Below are 23,413 nucleotides of genomic sequence, written 5' to 3'. Positions count from 1 at the left end.
GGAAACTTGTCAGGGAGCATTGTGATGACATATGGCATGGTCCATTGCGATAAGAATGGCAGGGAGCATTGTGATGCCAAATGTAATGGAGGATTGCGATGACAAATATAATGGAGCACTGTGATGACTAGGGCTTGGCGCATTATGATGACAAGGGCCACTGAGAATTTTCATGACAATGTCATGAAGCATTGTGATGACAAGATCCTGGTGCATTGTGATGAGAAAACCATGGAGCCTGTGATGACAAATATCATGGAGCATACTGATGAAAAGGGACATGAACCATTGTGATTACAGGGGTCTTGAAACATTGTGATGACATGGGCCTGGAGCATTGTGAGGAGAAGGCCAAGGAGCATTCTAATGACATGCGTCATTGAGCTTTGTGATGACAAGGGCATGGAGCATTGTGATTACAAGGGTCTTGGAGCATTGTGATGAAAAGGGCATGGATCATTGTGATGAAAAAGGCATGGAGCCTTGTCATGACAGGATTCAAGGAGCATACAGACAACAAGTGTCAGGGAGCATTTTGACGACAAGTGTATTGAGCATTGTGATGACAAAGGTCATGAAGCATTGTGATGAGAAGGCCATGGATAATTGTGATGACGAGTGTCACGGGGCATTGTGATGACAAGTGTAATGGAATATTGTGATCACAAGGGTTTGGAATATTGTTATGACAGAGGTCATGGAGCATTTTGATTTCATTGTGATGACAATAGCATGAAGTATTATGATGATGGGCATGGTGAATTGTGATGACAGGGTTCATGGATCATTGAGATGAAAAAGGGCATGGAGCATTGTGATGAGAATCATCATGGAGCCTTGTGATGACAAGGCCATGGACCATCGTGATGGCAGTGGTCATGGAGCATTGTTATGACAGGGGTCAAGGAGCATTGTGATGGCAAGGGCGTGGAGCATTGTGATGAGAAGGCCATGGAGCATTCTGATGACATGTGTCATGGAGCTTTGTGATGACAAGGGCATGGAGCAATGTGATGAGAGCGTTCATGGAGCATCGTGATGACAATGACATGGAGCATTGTGATGCCAAGGGTCATAGTTCCTTGTGATGACAAAGGTCATGGAGCATTTTGATGACAAGGGTGTTGTGCATTGTACTGAGAATGGCAGGGAGCATTGTGATGACAGGGTCCTGGAGCAATATGATGAAAAGGGTCATGGAACATTTTGATGGCAGGGGTTATGGAACATTGTGATGTCAGGGGTCATGGAACATTTTGATGATACGGGTCATGGAGCATTTTGATGACCGGGGTTATGGAACATTGTGACGTCAGGGCTCATTGAACATTGTGATGATAGTGCATGTAGCACTGTGATGACAGGAGTCATGAACATTGTGATGACAGGGGTGAGGGAGTATTGTGAGGAATAGTGATGTAATATTGTGATATCAGTCGTGAGAGAGCATTTTGATGAGAAGTGCATGCAGCATTGTGATGACAAGGTTTATGGAGCATTGTGATGACAAGATTGTGGAGCACTGTAATGACAAGCGTCACGGAGCATTATGAATACAGGGGTCATGGAGAGTTGTGATGCCAAGGGTCATGGAGGATGCCGATGACAAAGGTAATGGAGCATTGTGATGACAATGGCTTGGAGCATTGTGATGACAAGTGTCAGGGAGCATTGTGCTGACAAGTGCATGGAGAATTGTGATGACAAGGGTCATGGAGGATTCTGATGACAAGATTGTGGAGTATTTTAATGACAATGGCATAGAGCATTGTGATGCAAACGGCATGGGGCATTGTGATGAAAAAGGCATGGAGCCTTTTCGTGACAGGTTTCAAGGAGCATTCTGACAACAAGTGTCAGGGAGCACTGTGATGACAAGTGTATTGAGAATTGTGATGACAAAGGTCATGGAGCATTGTGATGAAAAGGGCATGGAGTAATGTGTTGACAGGCATCATGGATTGTTGTGATACCATGATTTATGGGACATTATTATCTGAAGGGTTTGGAGCACTGAGATGACAGAGGTCATGGATCATTTTGATTTCTAAGAGCATGGAGCATTGTGATGACAAGGACATGAAGCAATGTGATCCCAAGGTTCATCGAGGATTGTGATGACAATGGTAATGTAGTATTGTGATGACAAGCACATAGAGCATTGTAATGAAAAGGTCATGTAGCATTTTGCTGACAAAGGCATGGAGCATTGTGATGACAGGTGCCATGGAGCACTGTGCTGACAAGCGTCCCGGAGCATTGTGAATACAGGGGTCATGGAGCATTGAGATGAATAGGGGCATGGAGCATTGTGATTACATGGGTCTTGGGGCATTTTGATGACAAGGGCATGGTGCATTTTGATGAGAAGGCCATGGAACATTCTGATGACATGTGTTATGGAGCTTTGTGATGACAAGAGCTTGGAGCATTGTGATAACTGTGGTCTTGGAGCATTGTGAGGAGAAGGGCATGGTTCATTGTGATGAAAAAGGCATGGAGCCTTGTCATGACAGGGTACAAGGAGCATACAGACAACAAGTGTCAGGGAGCATTTTGATGACAAGTGTATTGAGCATTGAGATGACAAAGGTCATGGAGCATTGTGATGAGAAGACCAAGGATTATTGTGATGATGAGCGTCATGGGGCCCTGTGATGAAAAGTGTTATGGAATATGGTGATCACAAGGGTTTGGAGCATTGTTATGACAGAGGTCATGGAGCATTTTGATTTCATTGTGATGACAATAGCATGAAGCACTAAGATGATGGGCAGGGTGCATTATGATGACAGGGTTCATGGATCAGTGAGATGAAAAGGGGCATGGAGCACTGTGATTACAGGGGTCTTGGAGCATTGTGATGAGATGGGTCATGGAGCCTTGTGATGACAAGGCCATGGAACATCGTTATGGCCGGGGTCATGGAGCATTGTTATGACGGGTTAATGGAGCACTGTGATGTCAAGGGCATGGAGCATTGTGATGAGAAGGCCATGGAGCATTCTGCTGATATATGTCATGCAGCTTTGTGATGACAAGGGCATGGAGCAATGTGATGAGAGCGTTCATGGAGCATTGTGAAGACAATGACATGGAGCATTGTGATGCCAAGGGTCATGGATCTTTGTGATGACAAAGGTCAAGGAGCATTTGGATGACAAGGGCATTGTGCATTGTGATGAGAAGGGCAGGGAGCATTGTGATGGCATGGGTCAGGGAGCATTGTTATGACAGGGGTAATGGAACATTGTGATGACAATGCCGTGGAACATTGTGATGGCAAGGGTCATGGAGCATTGTTATGACAGGTGTAATTGAGCATTGTGATGAGAAGGGCATGGAGCATTGTGATTACAAGTATTATGGAGCATTGCCAGGACAAATTTGTGGACCGTTGTGATGAAAAGCGCGTGGCACACTGTGAATACAAGGGTCTTGGAGCATTTTTCTGACAAATGCATGGAGCATTGTGATGACAAGAATCAAGGAGCATTGTGATGAAATGTTTATGGAGCATAGTGGTTACAAAGGTCACAGAGACTGTTGATTACGAGGGCATGGACCATTGTGATGACAAAGGTCATGAAGCATTGTGATGACTGGAGTCATGGAGCATTGTGATGACAGGTGTCATCTAGCAATGTGATGACAAGTGCATAGAGCATTGTGATGACCAGGTCATGCAGTATTGAGAAGACAGGTGTCAGGGAGCATTGTCATGACATATGTAATGGCCCATTGTGATGATAATGGCATGGAGCATTGTGATGCCAAGTGTCATGGAGGATTCTGATGACAAAGGTAATGGAGCATTGTGATGACAATGGCTTGGAGCATTGTGATGACAAGGGTCAGGGAGCATTGTGCTAACAAGTGCATGGATAATTGTGATGACATGGGTCATGGAGCATTCTGATGACAAGCTTGTGGAGTATTTTGATGACAGTGGCATGGAGCATTGTGATGAAAATGGCATCGGGCATTGTGATGAAAAAGGAATGGAGCCTGTTCGTGACAGGGTTCATGGAGCATTGTGACGACAAGTGTCAGGGAGCATTGTGATGACAAGTGTATTGATATTTGTGATGATATAGATCATGGAGCATTGTGATGAAAAGGGCATGGAGTATTGTGATGACCGGCATCATGGAACGTTGTGATGACAAGTGTTCTGGAACTTTGTGATCACAAGGGTTTGGAGCATTGTGATGACAGAGGTCATGGATCATTTTGATTTCAAGGAGCATGGAGCATTGTGATGACAAGGGCATGAAGCAACGTGATCCCAAGGTTCATGGAGGATTGTGATGACAATGGTAATGGAGTATTGTAATGACAAGCACATAGAGCATTGTAATGACAAGGTCATGTAGCATTTTGCTGACAAAGGCATGGAGCATTGTGATGACAGGTGTCATGGAGCACTGTGATGACAAGCTTCACAGAGCATTTTGAATAGAGGGGTCATGGAGCATTGTGATGACAACTGCATGGAGCATTGTGATGACAGGGGCACGAAGCAATGGACTGAAAAGTTTCATAGATTACTGTGATGACAGTGGACATGCTGCATTGTGATGACAAGGGCATGGAGCATTGTGATGAGAAGGTCATGGAGTATTGTGAAGACACGTATCAGGGAGCATAGTGATGCCATAAGTCATGGTCCATTGCGATCACAATGGCAGGGAACATTGTGATGCCAAATGTAATGGAGCATTGTGATGATTAGGGTTTGGAGCACTATGATGACAAGTGCCATTGAGAATTTTCATGACAAGGTCATGCAGCATTGTGATGTAAAGTTCCTGGAGCATTGTGATGAGAAAACCATGGAGCCTTTTGATGACAAATCTCATGGAGCATACTGATGATAAGGGGCATGGTCCTTTGTGATTACAGGGGTCTTGGAACATTGTGATGACAAGGGGATGGAGCATTGTGAGGAGAAGGCCAAGGAGCATTCTAACGACATGCGTCATTGAGCTTTGTGATGACAAGGGCATGGAGCATTGTGATTAAAGGGTCTTGGAGCATTGTGATGAAAAGGGCATGGATCATTGTGATGAAAAAGGCATGGAGCCTTGTCATGACAGGATTCAAGGAGCATACAGACAACAAGTGTCAGGGAGCATTTTGACGACAAGTGTATTGACCATTGTGATGACAAATGTCATGGAGCATTGTGATGAGAAGTCCATGGATAATTGTGATGACGAGTGTCACGGTGCATTGTGATGACAAGTGTTATGGAAAATTGTGATCACAAGGGTTTGGAGCATTGTTATGACAGAGGTCATGGAGCATTTTGAATTCATTGTGATGACAATAGCATGAAGCATTATGATGATGGGCATGGTGCATTGTGATGACACGGTTCATGGTTCATTGAGATGAAAAGGGGCATGGAACTTTGTTAGTACAGGGGTCTTGGAGCATTGTGATGAGAAGGGTCATGGAGCCTTGTGATGATAAGGCCATGGAACATCGTGATGGCTGTGGTCATGGAGCATTGTTATGACAGGGGTAATGGAGCATTGTGATGGCAAGGGCATGGAGCATTTTGATGAGAAGTACATGGAGCATTCTGATGACATGTGTCATGGAGCTTTGTGATGACATTGGCATGGAGCTTTGTGATGCCAAGCGTCATTGATCTTTGTGATGGCAAAGGTCATGGAGCATTTTGATGACAAGGGCATGGTGCACTGTGATGAGAAGCGAAGGAAGCATTTTGATGATAGGGTCATGGAGCAATTTGATGAAAAGGGTCATGGAACATTTTGATGACAAGGGTTGTGGAACATTGTGATGTCAGTGGTCATCGAATATTGTGATGATAATGCATGTAGCATTGTGATGAGAGGAGTCATGGAACATTGTGATGACAGGGGTGAAGGAGTATTGTGACGAATAGTGATGTAATATTGTGATATCAGGGGTGAGAGAGCATTTTGATGAGAAGTGCAGGGAGCATTGTGATGACAAGTTTTATGGAGCATTGTGATGAAAAGGTTCTGGAGCACTGTGATGGCAAGTGCATGGTGCATTGTGATGACATGTGTCGCGGAGCATTGTGCTGACAAGCGCATGGAGCATTGTGATGACAAGTGTCATGGAGCATTGTGCTGAGAAAGGCATAGAGCATTGTGATGACAAGGGTCAAAGAGAATTGTGATGAAAAGTTCATGGAGCATTGTGGTTAAAAATATCACAGAGACTGTTGATGATGAGGGCATGGCAATTGTGATGACAAAGGTCATGAAGCATTGTGATTACTGGAGTCATGGAGCATTGTTTTGACAGGGGTCATGGAGCATTGTGATAACAAGGGCATGGATCATTGTGATGAAAAGGGCATGGAGCATTGGTCTAATAATTTCATGGATTATTGCGATGACAGTTGGAATGGCGCATTGTGATGACAAGGGCATCGAGCATTGTGATGACCAGGTCATGCAGTATTGTGAAGAGAGTTTTCAGGGAGCATTGTCATGACATATGTAATGGCCGATTGTGATGACAATGGCATGGAGCATTGTGATGCCAAGTGTCATGGAGGATTCTGATGACAAAGATAATGGAGCATTGTGATGACAATGGCTTGGAGCATTGTGATGACAAGTGTCAGGGAGCATTGTGCTGACAAATGCATGGAGAATTGTGATGACAAGGGTCATGGAGCATTCTGATGACAAGCTTTTAGAGTATTTTGATGACAATGGCATGGAACATTGTGATGATAATCGCATGGGGCATTGTGATGAAAAATGCATGGCGCCTTTTCGTGACAGGTTTCAAGGAGCATTCTGACGACAAGTGTCAGGGATCATTGTGATAACAAGTGTATTGAGAATTGTGATGACAAAGGTCATGGAGCATTGTGATGAAAAGGGCATGGATTATTGTGATGATAAGCATCATGGAGCGATATGATGACAAGAGTTATGGAACTTTGTGATCACAAGGGTTTGGAGCATTGTGATGAAAGATGTCATGGATCATTTTGATTTCAAGGAGCATGGAACATTGTGATGACAAGGGCATGAAGCAATGTGATCCCACGGTTCATGGAGGCTTGTGATGACAATTGTAATGGAGTATTGTGATGACAAAGGCATAGAGCATTGTAGTGACAAGTTCATGTAGCATTTTGCTGGCAAAGCCATGGAGCATTGTGATGACAGGTGTCATGGAGCACTTTGATGACAAGCGTCACGGAGCATTGTGAATACAGGGGTCATGGAGCATTGGGATGACAAGGTCATTGATCATTGTGATGACAAGTGTCATGGAGCATTGGGCTGAAAATGTTCATGGAGTATTGTGATGATAGGGGTCATGGAGCATTGTGATGATGGAGGTCATGGAGAATTTTGATTTCATTGTGCTGAGAATAGCCTGAAGCATTATGATCATGAGCATGATACATTTTGATGACAGGGTTCATGGAGCATTGAGATGAAGAGGGGCATGGAGCATTGTGATTACAAGGGTTTTGGAGTATTGTGATGACAACGGCATGGAACATTTTGATGAGAAAGCCATGGAACATTCTGATGACATGTGTCATGGAGCCTTGTGATGGCATGGTCAGCGTGCATTGTGATTACAGTGGTCTTGGAGCAGAGAGATGACAAGTGTCATGGAGCCTTGTGATGACAAGAATGTGGAAAATTGTGATGGCAGAGGTCATGGAGCATTGTTATGACAGGGGTAATGGAGCATTGTGATGAGAAGGGCATGGAACATTGTGATTAAAATGTTTATGGAGCATTGCCATGATAAATTTATGGACCGTTGTGATGAAAACGCGTGCCACATTCTGATTACAAGGGTCATGGAGCATTTTTCTGACAAAGGCATGGAGCACTGTGATGACAAGGGTCACGGAGCATTGTGATGGAAATTTCATGGAGCATTCTGGTTACAAAGGTGATAGAGCCTTGTGATAACGTTGGCATGGACCACTGTGATGACAACTGTTATGAACCATTGTGATGCCTGGAGTCACGGAGCATTGTGATGACAGGGGTCATGGAACATTGTGATGACAAGGGCATGGAGCATTGTGATGTCAGGGGCATGGAACATTGGTATGTCAAGTTTCATAGATTATTGTGATGACAGTTGGCATGGTGCATTGTGATGACAAGGGTCTGGATCATTGTGATGATAAGGTCATGGAGCATTGGGCTGAAAATGTTCATGGAGTATTGTGATGACAGGGGTCATGGAGCATTGTGATGACAGAGGTCATGGAGAATTTTGATTTCATTTTGGTGACAATAGCCGGAAGCATTATGATGATGGGCAGGATGCATTGTGATGACAGGGTTCATGGAGCATTGAGATGTAAAGGGGAATGGAACATTGTGATTACAGGGGTCTTGGAGCATTGTGATGACAAGTGTCATGGAGACTTGTGATGATAAGCCCGTGAAACATTGTGATGGCGGAGGTCATGGAGCATTGTTATGAGAGGGGTAATGGAGCATTGTGAGGATAAGGGCATGGAACATTGTGATTACAAGGTTTATGGAGCATTGTGATGAATAATTTGTGGACCGTTGGTATGACAAGGGTCATGCAACGGTCATAGAGAATTTTTCTTACAAATGCATGGAGCATTGTGATGAAAAGGGTCACGGAGCATTGTGATGAAATATTCATGGAGCATTGTGGTTACAAAGGTCACAGAGCCTTATGAAGACGCGGGCATCGACCACTCTGATGACAAATATTATGAAGCATTGTGATGCCTGGAGTCACGGTACATTGTGAAGACAGGGGTCATGGAGCATTGTGATGACAAGGGCATGGAACATTGGGATGAGAAGGTCATGGAATTTTGTGAAGACGTGTCAGTGAGCATTGTGATGACATATGTCATGGTCCATTGTGATGACAATGGCAGGGAGCATTGTGATGACAAATGTAATGGAGCATTGTGATGACAAGAGTCATGAAGCATTGTGCTGAGAAAGACAGAGAGTATTGTGATGACAAGGGTTTAAGAGCACTGTGATGAAAATTTCATGGAGCATTGAAGTTAAAAAGGTCACAGAGACTGTTGATGACGAGGGCATGGACCATTGGGATGACAAAGGTCATGAAGCATTGTGATGACTGGAGTCACGGAGCATTGTGATAACAAGGGCATGGAGAATTGTGATATCAAGGGCATGGAATATTGGTCTAATAAGTTTCATGGATTATTGCAATGACTGTTGGAATGGCGCATTGTGATGACAAGGGCATGGAGCATTGTGAAGACCAGGATATGCAGTATTGTGAAGACTGGTGTCAGGGAGCATTGTTATGACATATGTAATGGCCCATTGTGATGACAATGCCATGGAGCATTGAGATGCCAAGTGTCATGGAGGATTCTGATGACAAAGGTAATGGAGCATTGTGATGACAATGGGTTGGAGCATTGTGATGACAAGTGTCAGGGAGCATTGTGCTGGCAATTGCATGGAGAATTGTGATGACACGGGTCATGGAGCATTGTGAGGAGAAGGCCATGGAACATTATGATGACATGTGTCATGGAGCTTTGTGATGGCAAGGGCACGGAGCAGTGTGATTACAGGGGTCATGGAGCATTGTGATGACAAGTGTCATGGAGCCTTGTGATGACAAGGCCGTGGAACATTGTGATGGCAAGGGTCATGGAGCATTGTTATGACAGCGTTAATGGAGCATTGTGATGAGAAGGGCATGGAGCATTGTGATTACAAGGTTTATGGAGTATTGCCATGACAAATTTGTGGACTGTTTTGATGAAAAGAGCATGGCACATTGTGATGACAAGGGTCAGGGAGCATTTTTCTGACAAAGGCATGGAGCATTGTGATGACAAGTGTCACGGAGCATTGTGATGAAAAGTTCATGGATTATTGTGGTTTCAATGGTCTCAGAGCCTTGTGATGACGCGGGCGTGGACCACTGTGATGACAAATGTTATGAAGCATTGTGATGACTGGAGTCACGGAGCATTGTGATGACTTGTGTCATGGAGCATTGTGATGACAAGGGCATGGAGCATTGGGATGACAAGGGCATGGAACATTGTGATGAGAAGTTCAGGGAGTATTTTGAAGAAAGTTGTCAGGGAGCATTGTGATGACATATGTCATGTTCCATTGCGATGACAATGGCAGGGAGTGTTGTGATGCCAAATATAATGGAGGAATGTGATGACAATTATAATGGAGCATTGTGATGACTAGGGTTGGGGGCATTATGATGACAAGGGCCATTGAGAATTTTCATGACAATGTCGTGAAGCATTGTGATGACAAGTTCCTGGATCATTGTGATAAGAAAACCATGGAGCCTTGTGATGACACATCTCATGGAGCATACTGATGAAAAGGGGCATGGACCACTGTGATTACCGGGGTCTTGGAACATTGTGATGACTAGGGCATGGAGCAATGTGAGGAGAAGGCCAAGGAACATTCTAATGACATGCGTCATTGAGCTTTGTGATAACAAGGGCATGGAGCATTGTGATTACAGTGGTCTTGGAGCATTGTGATGAAAAGGGCATGGACCATTGTGATGAGAAAAGCATGGAGCCTTCTCATGACAGGGTTCAAGGAGCATACAGACAACAAGTGTGAGGGAGCATTTTGATGACAAGGGTATTGAGCATTGTGATGACAAAGGTCGTGGAGCATTGTGATGAGAAGACCATGGATAATTGTGATGACGAGTTTCAAGGGGCATTGTGATGACAAGTGTTATGGAATATTGTGATCACAAGGGTATGCAGCATTTTTATGGCAGAGTTCATGGAGCATTTTGATATCATTGTGATGACAATAGCATGAAGCTTTATGATGATGAGCATGGTTCATTGTGATGACAGGGTTCATGGATCATTGAGATGAAAATGGGCATGGAGCATTGTGATTACAGGGGTCTTGGAGCATTGTGATGAGAAGGGTCATGGATCCTTGTGATGACAAGGCCAAGGAACATCTTGATGGCAGGGGTCATGGAGCATTGTTATGACAGGTGTAATGGAGCATTGTGATGGCAAGGGCATGGATCATTTTGATGAGAAACCCATGGAGCATTCTGATGACATGTGTTATGGAGCTTTGTGATGACAAGGGCATGGAGCAATGTGATGAGAGCGTTCATAGAGCACTGTGATGACAAGGACAGGGAGCATTGTGATGACAAATGTCATGGATCTTTGTGATGAAAAAGGTCATGGAGCATTTTGAAGACAAGGGCGTTGTGCACTGTGATGAGAAGGGCAGGGAGCATTGTGATGACAGGGTCATGGAGCAATTTGAAGAAAAGGGTCATTGAATATTTTGATGACTCTGGTTATGGAACATTGTGATGTCAGGGGTCATGGAGCATTTTGATGAAAATGGTCATGGAGCATTTTGATGACGGGATTATGGAACATTTTGATGTCAGGGGTCATCGAACATTGTGATGATAAGTGCATGTACCATTGTGATGACAGGAGTCATGGAACATTTTGATGACAGGGGTGAGGGAGTATTGTGACGAATAGTGATGTAACGTGATATCAGTAGTGAGAGAGCATTTTGATGAGAAGTGCATGGAGCGTTGTGATAACAAGATTTATGGAGCATTGTGAAGACAAGATTGTGGAGCACTGTGATGACAAGCGCATGGTGCATTGTCATGACATGTGTCATGGAGCACTGTGTTGACAAGCGCATGGAGCATTGTGATGACAAGGGTAATGGAGAATTTTGCTGAGAAAGACATAGAGCATTGTGATGACAAGGGTCAAGAGCATTGTGATGAAAAGTTCATGGAGCATTGTTGTCAAAATGGTCACAGAGACTGTTGATGACGAGGGCATGGACCATTGTGATGACAAAGTTCACGAAGCATTGTGATGACTGGAGTCACGGAGCATTGTGATGACAGGGGTCATGGAGCATTGTGATAACAAGGTCATGGAGCATTGTGTTGACAAGTTTCATGGATTATTGCGATGACAGTTGGAATGGCACATTGTGATGAACAGGGCATGGAGCATTGTTCTAATAAGTTTCATGGATTATTGCGATGACAGTTGGAATGGCGCATTGTGATGACAAGGACATGGAGCATTGTGATAACCAGGTCATGCAGTATTGTGAAGACAGGTGTCAGGGAGCATTGTGATGACATATGTAATGGCCCACTGTGATGACAATGACATGGAGCATTGTGATGCCAAGTGTCATGGAGGATTCTGATGACAAAGGTAAGGGAGCATAGTTTTGACAATGGCTTTGGACACTGTGATGACAAGGGTCAGGGAGCATTGTGCTGACAAGTGCATGGAGAATTGTGATGACAAGGGTCATGGAGCACTCTGATGACAAGCTTGTGGAGTATTTTGATGACAAAAGCATGGAGCATTGTGATGAAAACGGCATGGGACATTGTGAAGAAAAAGGCCTGGAGCCTTTTCGTGACAGGGTTCAAGGAACATTCTGACGACAAGTGTCAGGGAGCATTGTGATGACAAGTGTATTGAGAATTGTGATGACAAAGGTCATGGAGCATTGTGATGAAAAGGGCATGGAGTATTGTGATGACAGGCATCATGGAGCGTTGTGATGACAAGTGTTATGGAACTTTGTGATCACAAGGCTTTGGAGCATTGTGATGACAGAGGTCATGGATCATTTTGATTTCAAGGAGCATGGAGCATTGTGATGACAAGGGCATGAAGCAATGTGATCCCAAGGTTCATGGAGGATTGTGATGACAATGGTAATGGAGTATTGTGAAGACAAGCGCATAGAGCATTGTAATGACAAGGTCATGTAGCAATTTGCTGACAAAGGCATGGAGCGTTGTGATGACAGGTGTCATGGGGCACTGTGATGACAACCGTCACGGATCATTGTGAATACATGGGTCATGGAGCATTGGGATGACAAGGGCAAGAATCATTGTGATGACAAGTGTCATGGAGCATTGGGCTGAAAATGTTCATGGAGTATTTGGATGACAGGGGTCATGGAGCATTGTGATGAGAGAGGTCATGGAGAATTTTGATTTCATTGCACTGACAATAGCCGGAAGCATTATGATGATGTGCATGATGCATTGTTATGACAGGGTTCATGGAGCATTGAGATGAAAAGGGGCATGAAGTATTCTGATAACAGGGGTCTTGGAGCATTGTGATGACAAGGGCATGGAGCATTTTGAGGAGAAGGCCATGGAACATTATGATGACATGTGTCATGGAGCTTTGTGATGGCAAGGGCACGGAGCAGTGTGATTACAGGGGTCTTGGAGCATTGTGATGACAAGTGTCATGGAGCCTTGTGATGACAAGGCCGTGGAACATTGTGATGGCAAGGGTCATGGAGCATTGTTATGACAGGGTTAATGGAGCATTGAGATGAGAAGGGCATGGAGCATTGTGATTACAAGGTTTATGGAGTATTGCCATGACAAATTTGTGGACTGTTTTGATGAAAAGCGCGTGGCACATTGTAATGACAAGGGTCATGGAGCATTTTTCTGACAAAGGCATGGAGCATTGTGATGACAAGTGTCACGAAGCATTGTGATGAAAAGTTCATGGATTATTGTGGTTACAATGGTCAGAGAGCCTTGTGATGACGCGGGCATGGACCACTGTGATGACAAATGTTATGAAGCATTTTGATGATTGGAGTCACGGAGCATTGTGATGACTTGGGTCATGGAGCCTTGTGATGACAAGGGCATGGAGCATTGGGATGACAAGGGCATGGAACATTGTGATGAGAAGTTCAGGGAGTATTTTGAAGAAAGTTGCCAGGGACCATTGTGATGACATATGTCATGTTCCATTGCTATGACAATGGCAGGGAGCATTGTGATACCAAATGTAATGTAGGATTGTGATGACAATTATAATGGAGCATTGTGATGACTAGGATTTGGGGCATTATGATGACAAGGGCCATTGAGAATTTTCATGACAATGCCGTGAAGCATTGTGATGACAAGTTCCTGGATCATTGTGATAAGAAAACCATGGAGCCTTGTGATGACACATCTCATGGAGCATACTGATGAAAAGGGGCATGGACCACTGTGATTACCGGGGTCTTGGAACATTGTGATGACTAGGGCATGGAGCAATGTGAGGAGAAGGCCAAGGAACATTCTAATGACATGCGTCATTGAGCTTTGTGATAACAAGGGCATGGAGCATTGTGATTACAGTGGTCTTGGAGCATTGTGATGAAAAGGGCATGGATCATTGTGATGAGAAAGGCATGGAGCCTTCTCATGACAGGGTTCAAGGAGCATACAGACAACAAGTGTGAGGGAGCATTTTGATGACAAGGGTATTGAGCATTGTGATGACAAAGGTCATGGAGCATTGTGATGAGAAGACCATGGATAATTGTGATGACGAGTTTCAAGGGGCATTGTGATGACAAGTGTTATGGAATATTGTGATCACAAGGGTATGCAGCATTTTTATGGCAGAGTTCATGGAGCATTTTGATATCATTGTGATGACAATAGCATGAAGCTTTATGATGATGGGCATGGTGAATTGTGATGACAGGGATCATGGATCATTGAGATGAAAATGGGCATGGAGCATTGTGATTACAGGGGTCTTGGAGCATTGTGATGAGAAGGGTCATGGATCCTTGTGATGACAAGGCCAAGGAACATCTTGATGGCAGGGTTCATGGAGCATTCTTATGACAGGTGTAATGGAGCATTGTGATGGCAAGGGCATGGATCATTTTGATGAGAAACCCATGGAGCATTCTGATGACATGTGTTATGGAGCTTTGTGATGACAAGGGCATGGAGCAATGTGATTAGAGCGTTCATTGAGCACTGTGATGACAAGGACACGGAGCATTGTGATGACAAGTGTCATGGATCTTTGTGATGAAAAAGGTCATGGAGCATTTTGAAGACAAGGGTGTTGTGCATTGTGATGAGAAGGGCAGGGAGCATTGTGATGACAGGGTCATGGAGCAATTTGAAGAAAAGGGTCATGGAATATTTTGATGACAGTGGTTATGAAACATTGTGATGTCAGGGGTCATGGAGCATTTTGATGAAAAGGGTCATGGAGCATTTTGATGACGGGATTATGGAACATTTTGATGTCAGTGGTCATCGAACATTGTAATGATAAGTGCATGTACCATTGTGATGACAGGAGTCATGGAACATTTTGATGACAGGGGTGAGGGAGTATTGTGACGAATAGTGATGTAACATTGTGATATCAGTATTGAGAGAGCATTTTGATGAGAAGTGCATGGAGCGTTGTGATAACAAGATTTATGGAGCATTGTGAAGACATGATTATGGAGCACTGTGATGAGAAGCGCATGGAGCATTGTGATGACAAGGGTAATGGAGCATTTTGCTGAGAAAGGCATAGAGCATTGTGATGACAAGGGTCAAGAGCATTGTGATGAAAAGTTCATGGAGCATTGTTGTCAAAATGGTCACAGAGACTGTTGATGACGAGGGCATGGACTATTGTGATGACAAAGTTCATGAAGCATTGTGATGACTGGAGTCACGGAGCATTGTGATAACAAGGTCATGGAGCATTGTGTTGACAAGGGCATGGAGCATTGGTTTAATTAGTTTCATGGATTATTGCGATGACAGTTGGAATGGCACATTGTGATGAAAAGGGCATGGAGCATTGGTCTAATAAGTTTCATGGATTATTGCGATGACAGTTGGAATGGCACATTGTGATGACAAGACATGGAGCATTGTGATAACCAGGACATGCAGTATTGTGAAGACAGGTGTCAGGGACCATTGTGATGACATATGTAATGGCCCACTGTGATGACAATGGCATGGAGCATTGTGATGCCAAGTGTCATGGAGGATTCTGATGATAAAGGTAATGGAGCATAGTGATGACAATGGCTTTGGACACTGTGATGACAAGGGTCAGGGAGCATTTTGCTGACAAGTGCATGGAGAATTGTGATGACAAGGGTCATGGAGCACTCTGATGACAAACTTGTGGAGTATTTTGATGACAAAAACATGGAGCATTGTGATGAAAACGGCATGGGACATTGTGAAGAAAAAGGCATGGAGCCTTTTCGTGACAGGGTTCAAGGAACATTCTGACGACAAGTGTCAGGGAGCATTGTGATGACAAGTGTATTGAGAATTGTGATGACAAAGGTCATGGAGCATTGTGATGAAAAGGGCATGGATTATTGTGATGACAGGCATCATGGAGCGTTGTGATGACAAGTGTTAAGGAACTTTGTGATCACAAGGCTTTGGAGCATTGTGATGACAGAGGTCATGGATCATTTTGATTTCAAGGAGCATGGAGCATTGTGATGACAAGGGCATGAAGCAATGTGATCCCAAGGTTCATGGAGGATTGTGATGACAATGGTAATGGAGTATTGTGAAGACAAGCGCATAGAGCATTGTAATGACAAGGTCATGTAGCAATTTGCTGACAAAGGCATGGAGCGTTGTGATGACAGGTGTCATGGGGCACTGTGATGACAAGCGTCACGGATCATTGTGAATACATGGGTCATGGAGCATTGGGATGACAAGGGCAAGAATCATTGTGATGACAAGTGTCATGGAGCATTGGGCTGAAAATGTTCATGGAGTATTTTGATGACAGGGGTCATGGAGCATTGTCATGAGAGAGGTCATGGAGAATTTTGATTTCATTGCGCTGACAATAGCCGGAAGCATTATGATGATGTGCATGATGCATTGTGATGACAGGGTTCATGGAGCATTGAGATGAAAAGGGGCATGGAGTATTCTGATAACAGGGGTCTTGGAGCATTGTGATGACAAGGGCATGGAGCATTTTGAGGAGAAGTCCATGGAACATTATGATGACATGTGTCATGGAGCTTTGTGATGGCAAGGGCACGGAGCAGTGTGATTACAGGGGTCTTGGAGCGTTGTGATGACAAGTGTCATGGAGCCTTGTGATGACAAGGCCGTGGAACATTGTGATGGCAAGGGTCATGGAGCATTGTTATGACAGGGTTAATGGAGCATTGTGATGAGAAGGGCATGGAGCATTGTGATTACAAGGTTTATGGAGTATTGCCATGACAAATTTGTGGACTGTTTTGATGAAAAGCGCGTGGCACATTGTGATGACAAGCGTCATGGAGCATTTTTCTGACAAAGGCATGGAGCATTGTGATGACAAGTGTCACGGAGCATTGTGATGAAAAGTTCATGGATTATTGTGTTTACAATGGTCACAGAGCCTTGTGATGATGCGGGCATGGACCATTGTGATGACAAATGTTATGAAGCATTGTGATGACTGGAGTCACGGAGCATTGTGATGACTTGGGTCATGGAGCATTGTGATGACAAGGGCATGGAGCATTGGGATGACAAGGGCATGGAACATTGTGATGAGAAGTACAGGGTGTATTTGAAGAAAGTTGTCAGGGAGCATTGTGATGACATATGTCATGTTCCATTGCGATGACAATGGCAGGGAGTGTTGTGATGCCAAATGTAATGGAGGATTGTGATGACAATTATAATGGAGCATTGTGATGACTAGGGTTTGGGGCATTATGATGACAAGGGCCATTGAGAATTTCCATGACAATGTCGTGAAGCATTGTGATGACAAGTTCCTGGATCATTGTGATATGAAATCCATGGAGCCTTGTGATGACACATCTCATGGAGCATACTGATGAAAGGGGGCATGGACCACCGTGATTACCGGGGTCTTGGAACATTGTGATGACTAGGGCCTGGAGCAATGTGAGGACAAGGCCAAGGAACATTCTAATGACATGCGTCATTGAGCTTTGTGATAACAAGGGCATGGAGCATTGTGATTACAGTGGTCTTGGAGCATTGTGATGAAAAGGGCATGGATCATTGTGATGAGAAAGCCATGGAGCCTTCTCATGACAGGGTTCAAGGAGCATACAGACAACAAGTGTGAGGGAGCATTTTGATGACAAGGGTATTGAGCATTGTGATGACAAAGGTCATGGAGCATTGTGATGAGAAGACCATGGATAATTGTGATGACGAGTTTCAAGGGGCATTGTGATGACAAGTGTTATGGAATATTGTGATCACAAGGGTATGCAGCATTTTTATGGCAGAGTTCATGGAGCATTTTGATATCATTGTGATGACAATAGCATGAAGCTTTATGATGATGGGCATGGTGAATTGTGATGACAGGGTTCATGGATCATTGAGATGAAAATGGGCATGGAGCATTGTGATTACAGGGGTCTTGGAGCATTGTGATGAGAAGGGTCATGGATCCTTGTGATGACAAGGCCAAGGAACATCTTGATGGCAGGGGTCATGGAGCATTGTTATGACAGGTGTAATGGAGCATTGTGATGGCAAGGGCATGGATCATTTTGATGAGAAACCCATGGAGCATTCTGATGACATGTGTTATGGAGCTTTGTGATGACAAGGGCATGGAGCAATGTGATGAGAGCGTTCATTGAGCACTGTGATGACAAGGACACGGAGCATTGTGATGACAAGTGTCATGGGTCTTTGTGATGAAAAAGGTCATGGAGCATTTTGAAGACAACGGCGTTGTGCATTGTGATGAGAAGGGCAGGGAGCATTGTGATGACAGGGTCATGGAGCAATTTGAAGAAAAGGGTCATGCAATATTTTGATGACAGTGGTTATGGAACATTGTGATGTCAGGGGTCATGGAGCATTTTGATGAAAAGGGTCATGGAGCATTTTGATGACGGGATTATGGAACATTTTGATGTCAGGGGTCATCGAACATTGTGATGATAAGTGCATGTACCATTGTGATGACAGGAGTCATGGAACATTTTGATGACAGGGGTGAGGGAGTATTGTGACGAATAGTGATGTAACTTTGTGATATCAGTAGTGAGAGAGCATTTTGATGAGAAGTGCATGGAGCGTTGTGATAACAAGATTTATGGAGCATTGTGAAGACAAGATTGTGGAGCACTGTGATGACAAGCGCATGGTGCATTGTGATGACATGTGTCATGGAGCACTGTGTTGACAAGCGCATGGAGCATTGTGATGACAAGGGTAATGGAGCATTTTGCTGAGAAAGGCATAGAGTATTGTGATGACAAGGGTCAAGAGCATTGTGATGAAAAGTTCATGGAGCATTGTTTTCAAAATGGTCACAGAGACTGTTGATGACGAGGGCATGGACCATTGTGATGACAAAGTTCATGAAGCATTGTGATGACTGGAGTCACGGAGCATTGTGATGACAGGGGTCATGGAGCATTGTGATAACAAGGTCATGGAGCACTGTGTTGACAAGGGCATGGAGCATTGGTTTAATTAGTTTCATGGATTATTGCGATGACAGTTGGAATGGCACATTGTGATGAAAAGGGCATGGAGCATTGGTCTAATAAGTTTCATGGATTATTGCGATGACAGTTGGAATGGTGCATTGTGATGACAAGGACATGGAGCATTGTGATAACCAGGTCATGCAGTATTGTGAAGACAGGTGTCAGGGAACATTGTGATGAAATATGTAATGGACCACTGTGATGACAATTACATGGAGCATTGTGATGACAAGGGCATGAAGCAATGTGATCCCAACGTTCATGGAGGATTGTGATGACAATGGTAATGGAGTATTGTGAAGACAAGCGCATAGAGCATTGTAATGACAAGGTCATGTAGCAATTTGCTGACAAAGGCATGGAAGGTTGTGATGACAGGTGTCATGGGGCACTGCGATGACAAGCGTCACGGATCATTGTGAATACATGGGTCATGGAGCATTGGGATGACAAGGGCAAGAATCATTGTGATGACAAGTGTCATGGAGCATTGGGCTGAAAATGTTCATGGAGTATTTTGATGACAGGGGACATGGAGCATTGTGATGAGAGAGGTCATGGAGAATTTTGATTTCATTGCGGTGACAATAGCCGGAATCATTATGATGATGTGCATGATGCATTGTGATGACAGGGTTCATGGAGCATTGAGATGAAAAGGGGCATGGAGTATTGTGATAACAGGGGTCTTGGAGCATTGTGATGACAAGGGCATGGAGCATTTTGAGGAGAAGGCCATGGAACATTATGATGACATGTGTTATGGAGCTTTGTGATGGCAAGGGCACGGAGCAGTGTGATTACAGGGGTCTTGGAGCATTGTGATGACAAGTGTCATGGAGCCTTGTGATGACAAGGCCGTGGAACATTGTGATGGCAAGGGTCATGGAGCATTGTTATGACAGGGTTAATGGAGCATTGTGATGAGAAGGGCATGGAGCATTGTGATTACAAGGTTTATGGAGTATTGCCATGACAAATTTGTGGTCTGTTTTGATGAAAAGCGCGTGGCACATTGTGATGACAAGGGTCATGGAGCATTTTTCTGACAAAGGCATGGAGCATTGTGATGACAGGTGTCACGGAGCATTGTGATGAAAAGTTCATGGATTATTGTGGTTACAATGGTCACAGAGCCTTGTGATGACGCGGGCATGGACGATTGTGATGACAAATGTTATGAAGCATTGTGATGACTGGAGTCATGGAGCATTGTGATGCCTTGGGTCATGGAGCATTGTGATGATAAGGGCATGGAGCATTGGGATGACAAGGGCATGGAACATTGTGATGAGAAGTTCAGGGAGTATTTTGAAGAAAGTTGCCAGGGAGCATTTTTATGACATATGTCATGTTCCATTGCGATGACAATGGCAGGGAGTGTTGTGATGCCAAATGTAATGTAGGATTGTGATGACAATTATAATGGAGCATTGTGATGACTAGGGTTTGGGGCATTATGATGACAAGGGCCATTGAGAATTTTCATGACAATGTCGTGAAGCATTGTGATGACAAGTTCCTGGATCATTGTGATAAGAAAACCATGGAGCCTTGTGATGACACATCTCATGGAGCATACTGATGAAAAGGGGCATGGACCACTGTGATTACCGGGGTCTTGGAACATTGTGATGACTAGGGCATGGAGCAATGTGAGGAGAAGGCCAAGGAACATTCTAATGACATGCGTCATTGAGCTTTGTGATAACAAGGGCATGGAGCATTGTGATTACAGTGGTCTTGGAGCATTGTGATGAAAAGGGCATGGATCATTGTGATGAGAAAGGCATGGAGCCTTCTCATGACAGGGTTCAAGGAGCATACAGACAACAAGTGTGAGGGAGCATTTTGTTGACAGGGGTATTGAGCATTGTGAAGACAAAGGTCATGGAGCATTGTGATGAGAAGACCATGGATAATTGTGATGACGAGTTTCAAGGGGCATTGTGATGACAAGTGTTATGGAATATTGTGATCACAAGGGTATGCAGCATTTTTATGGCAGAGTTCATGGAGCATTTTGATATCATTTAGATGACAATAGCATGAATCTTTATGATGATGGGCATGGTGCATTGTGATTACAGGGTTCATGGATCATTGAGATGAAAATGGGCATGGAGCATTGTGATTACAGGGGTCTTGGAGCATGTGATGAGAAGGGTCATGGAGCCTTGTGATGAAAAGTCCAAGGACCATCGTGATGGCAGTGGTCATGGAGCATTTTTATGACAGATGTAATAGAGCATTGTCATTTCAAGGGCATGGAGCATTGTGATGAGAGCGTTCATGGAGCATTGTGATGACAATGACATGGAGCATTGTGATGAGAAAGCCATGGAACATTCTGTTGACATGCGTCATTGAGCTTTGTGATGATAAGGGCATGGATCATTGTGATTACAGGTGACTTCAGCACTGTGAAGACAAGTGTCATGGAACCTTGTGATGACTAGGCCGTGGAGCATTGTGATGGCAGGGGTCATGGTGCATTGTTATGACAGAGGTAAAGGAGCATTGTGATGAGAAGGGCATGGAACATTGGTCTGAAATGTTTCATGGATTATTGTGATGAGAAGGGCATCGAACATTGTGATGACATGTGTCATGGTGCTTTGTGAAGATAATGGCATTGAGCAATGTTATGAAAAGGTTCATGGAGCTTTTTGATGACAATGACATGGAACATTGTGATGCCAATGGTCATGGAGGGTTGTGATGACAAGTCTTGGAGCATTTTGCTGACAAGGGCATGTTGCATTGTGATGAGAAGGGCAGGGAGCATTTTGATGACCGGGTCATGCAGCAATTTGATAAAAAGTGTAATGGAACATTTTGATGGCAGGGGTTATAGAACATTGTGATGTCAGGGATCATGGAACTTTCGGATGAAAAGGTCATGGAGCATTTTGATGACAGGGTTTATGGAACATTGTGATGTCAGGGGTCACGGAACATTGTGATGATAAGGGGATGTAGCATTGTGATGACAAGTGTCATAGAATATTGTGGTTAGAGGCGTGATGGGATATTGTGATGACTAGTGATGGAACACTGTGATATCTCTGGTGAGAGAACATTTTGATGAGAAGTGCATGGAGCATTGTGATTACAAGGTTTATGGAGCATTGCAATGACAAGTTTGTGGGCCATTGTGATGAAATGCGTGTGGCACATTGTGATGACAATGGTCATGGAGCATTGTTCTGACAAAGACATGGAGCATTTTGATGACAAGGATCACAGAGAATTGTGATGAAATGTTCAAGGAGCATTGTGGTTACAAAGGTCACAGAGCCTTGTGATGATACGGGCATGGACCATTGTGATAATAAACGTTATGAAGCATTTTGATGATTGGAGTCAGGGAGCATTGTGATGACAGGGTTCATGGAGCATTGTGATGACAGGGGCATGGAGCATTCTGATGACAGGCACATGGAGCATTGTTCTGACAAGTTTCATAGATTATTTTGATGACAGTGGGCAGGGTGCATTGTGATGACAAGGGCATGGAGCATTGTGATGACAAGGTCATGGAGTATTGTGTAGACAGGTGTCAGGGAGCATTGTGATGACATATGTCATGGTCCATTGCGATAACAATGTCATGGAGAATTGTGATGCCAAATGAAATGGAGGATTGTGATGACAAATATAATGGAGCATTGTGATGACTGGGGCTTGGAGCATTATGATGACAAGGGCCATTGAAAATTTTCATGACATGGTCGTGAAACATTGTGATGACAAGGTCCAGGAGCATTGTGATGAGGAAACCATGGAGCCTTGTGATGACAAGTCTCATGGAGCATACTGATGAAAAGGGGCATGGACCTCTGTGATTACCGGGGTCTTGGAACATTGTGATGACTAGGGCATGGAGCAATGTGAGGAGAAGGCCAAGGAACATTCTAATGACATGCGTCATTGAGCTTTGTGATAACAAGGGCATGGAGCATTGTGATTACAGTGGTCTTGGAACATTGTGATGAAAAGGGCATGGATCATTGTGATGAAAAAGGCATGGGGCCTTGTCA

This window comes from Mesoplodon bidens, assembly GCF_964165515.1.
Source record: "Mesoplodon bidens genome assembly, contig: HAP1_SCAFFOLD_34, whole genome shotgun sequence".
Taxonomy (NCBI): Eukaryota; Metazoa; Chordata; class Mammalia; order Artiodactyla; family Ziphiidae; genus Mesoplodon; species Mesoplodon bidens.
The sequence above is the reverse complement of the archived record's forward strand: the minus strand, read 5'-3'. Positions refer to the sequence as shown.